Genomic DNA, 3754 nt, shown 5'->3' with positions numbered 1-3754 from the left:
GACGGAGCGGATTGATGCCTGGCGGCCGTGGGGAGTTTGGTGTCGGTGAAGGTTTCGTGAGTGCGAGTTGGAGAAGGGGGGGGGGCAAGAAAGAATAAGTTGGGGGGGAGGGGGGCGATTGAAGTGCCACGGGCAGTGGGTCAGAGTGAAGAGGCGCTAGGAGAGAGGAACGAGCGTGGATGGAGGAACGGAAAGGGATCGGAAACGATTTCGAACGCAGAGGGGCGGTGAAGGCAATGTCAAGTCGGGCTGAACGATTAATCGAAATTTGAAGCAATGCGATTAGCAAATAGCAAAGGCTGCAATTTGTTGAGATTTTATAAGTCCTTTTTTTGGAATTGTTTTATTTTGTATTATTATAACTTGATTTATTTAACTTAACAATTCTTCTATGTTTGATTATCCTATTTCAAATACATTTTTTTAATAAATAAATGTTGGAAGCAATTCATATATTTCAAGTTCTCAGCCTTGCTTTAGAATATTTTGAGCGGTTCATATATTGATGGTATCACGTGGTAATGCTCCATCACATGTTTTAAATATATTACACAGTGAATATTGAACTGAAGCTTGACTTTTATAAATGTAGTCGCAAATCAAATCACAATATCTGTCAGACAAATCGCAATGAGACTTTTTTTCCCCAAATCGTTCAGCCCCCAATGTAAAGTGAGACGAGAGGTGAGAGTTGGGCCGTGGAGAGATTCATAAACTAAGCTAGAAGGATTCATCTTCTTGGTTCTTTCGGTAAAGTCACGTAGAATGGAAATAAAAAAATTATAATACAAAAAACGTGATAAAATAATTCTCACGATGTTTCGGCCACAACGCAAGCAGCCGTCCTCAGACCTGTTCTCCACCTGAGGACGGCTGCTTGCGTTGTGGCCGAAACGTCGTGAGAATTATTTTATTATGTTTTATTTTTATTATTTTATTATTTCCATTCTACGTGACTTTACCGAAAGAACCAAGAAGATGAATCCCTGCAGTCACGAAAGTGTTAAATCGAAATTTAAGCTACAAGGAATTTAAAAGATGATAGACGTTGAGCCAGTGGGTGTAGCTGAACGAGGAGGGGGTTTTAAAGATGATCCGGGCAGTGACGTTTGGCATCTTGTTGGGAGTGCTTTGAACGCGTAGGACGGTAGACCGACCGTGAGAGAATTGCAATAGTCGATTCGAGTAAAGGCGAAGGGGCGAATCAGGTTTTTTGGTGGCAGTGATTGTGGTGAAACGGCGGATTTTACAAATGCGAAGGTGAAAACGGCAGGAATGAGTAGTGGCGGTTGTGTGGTCAAATAGGGAGGAGTGATGCGTCGAAGACTTCACCGAGGTTGCGGACAGACTACCGGAGTAATAGAGGATGGGGGAAAGGAGATGGTGGGACATGGTGGATGAGAACGTGAAGCTGGGAAGAAAGAGGATTTGTGTGTGTGCTTTTGTTTAAAGGGTTGATGGAGAGAAAGTGTAGGGTCATCCACGACTGGACGGTGATGAGATGAGAGGAAATGCGCAGAGCAAAATCTGGAGTGGGGGAGGAGGGGAACTAGAAAAAGAAAGAAGAAAAAATGAACAAGTAATAGAAAAGAATATAGAAAAAAAAAGAGAAAGAATAGAGAAAAAAGAAACGTGTGGGTGGCGTCAGAAAAGAAATTACGTGGGGAGATTGAACGATGAGAGGTGGGATTCAAGTCGAGATCGATAAAGAGACTCGCTTCGCCCGGGACTTGGATTCACCACGCCCGGCCGCCTTTGTCTCCCCAGTGGCGATGTTCACACACCACACCAGTTACTCGTTTGAGGCTGAGTCGACCTAGGGGAGGCCCAGGACCGGTTCAAATAATCGTCACCGGTGGTGGCCGTGAGCCGGAATCGAACTCGGGTCGCCGGGTTCGTAGCGCAGCTTGCTAACCACTACACTACCGCCACACACACACAGTGCGCTAACCACTGCACCACCACTCCCCACACAGCGCGCTAACCATTACACTACAATGCGTGACGCTTTCACATGCGCGTGTCACGTGACAGATGTGACGTCACAGCTCACTTGCCGTGCAAAAAATATATGCATTATTGAGCTCCCCCCCCCAAAAAAACACCAAAGTGTATTTTTATAATGTTTACATGGTGTACAGTCTGGAAAGTACCCACATGGCAAATTTCAAGTTTGTTGCATGTCAAGAAGTACGCTAAACATTTTGAACAGACACATAATCACAACTTTGCCTTTTATATATATGGATATTAAAGCAAAGGGGGCTGATGACAGAACCTTGGGGCATATTGACGGGTGAAGGGGGAGGAGTAACGTCGAATAAGAGAGCCAAAGTGCGCTAGGACAGATAGGACTGGACCCGAGAAAGAGCAATCAGAAGGTGACATTTTTTTGTGTTAACATGTAGCAAGAGCTGAAATAGCTACTATTCTTAAGAATGCTAAGAAACCCACTAGTAACATCAGCAAAAACGAACGCTCTGAACTCGCGGACCTAAAAAAGAGAGATGATATAGTCATCCTCTCGGCAGACAAGGGCAATGCCACGGTCATCATGGATAAAGATTCATACAACAACAAAATCCTGGACCTTCTTAATGATGGGAGTTACTCCAAAATTAAAAACGATCCCACTAAAAGCCTAACGACAAAAACCAACAGTATTATCACGAGTTCGACTTCCCTAATCGAACCAAGCAAACGTCCCTCTCTAAAACCATCGGCGGCAAGACCTCCCAGACTCTATGGTCTTCCCAAAATTCATAAAGAAGGCACCCCGCTACGACCCATCGTGTCGACGATAAACTCTCCTACGTACAAACTAGCCCGTTTTCTATCAGATACTCTGCTTCCCTTCACAGGCAAGACCTCTTCGGCAGTACTCAACTCAACCCAATTAGTCTCTATGGTTAAGGACATGGTACTATCTCCTGATGACATCCTCGTTAGCTTTGATGTAGTATCTTTGTTTACCAAAGTCCCAGTACCGGACACCCTAACAATTATTGAGGACTTAGTCCAACATGGATTGAATTCTGATGTACCTGCGCTGGTTAGGCATTGCCTCACCAACACCTATTTTACCTGGAATGGCACCTTCTACAAATAGAATGAGGTTACCCCTATGGGCTCCCCCTTGTCACCAGTTATAGCCAACATGTTCATGGAAAAGTTTGAATCAGACGCCATCCAGACATCCACCCTGCGTCCTTCCCTGTGGAAGAGGTATGTGGATGACACTTTCGTCATCTGGCCACATGGCCTCCCAGCATTGAACCACTTCTTGGACCACATCAATTCTAGACACCCATCCATCAGATTCACCATGGAAGTGGAGAAAGACGGTAAACTACCATTCTTGGATATTCTGTTTAAGAGGAGGCCAGACGGAGCCTTGGGACATTCTGTCAACAGAAAAGCCACCCACACAGATTCCTACTTGAAACCGGATTCCCACCACCACCCATCTCAAAAGAATTATCTCATCAAAACGCTATACCACAGAGCCCATGGCATTTCTGACCAACACCACCTGACCGGTGAATTAAGACATGTACATCGGGCCCTCAGGATGAACGGATACTCTGACCGCACTATCCGCCAAGCTGTTTCTCCCACCACACAGAAACAGCCACTTGAAACTCCGACCAAAACTATCACGTTACCATACAGAGCAGGCGTGACCAAAAAGATCTCCAAAATTCTAAACAAACAAAAGATCCAAGTCCGATTCAGTACAGTGCATAAAATCCGT

Source organism: Lampetra fluviatilis, chromosome 55, assembly GCF_964198595.1.
Source record: "Lampetra fluviatilis chromosome 55, kcLamFluv1.1, whole genome shotgun sequence".
Lineage (NCBI taxonomy): Eukaryota > Metazoa > Chordata > Hyperoartia > Petromyzontiformes > Petromyzontidae > Lampetra > Lampetra fluviatilis.
The sequence above is the reverse complement of the archived record's forward strand: the minus strand, read 5'-3'. Positions refer to the sequence as shown.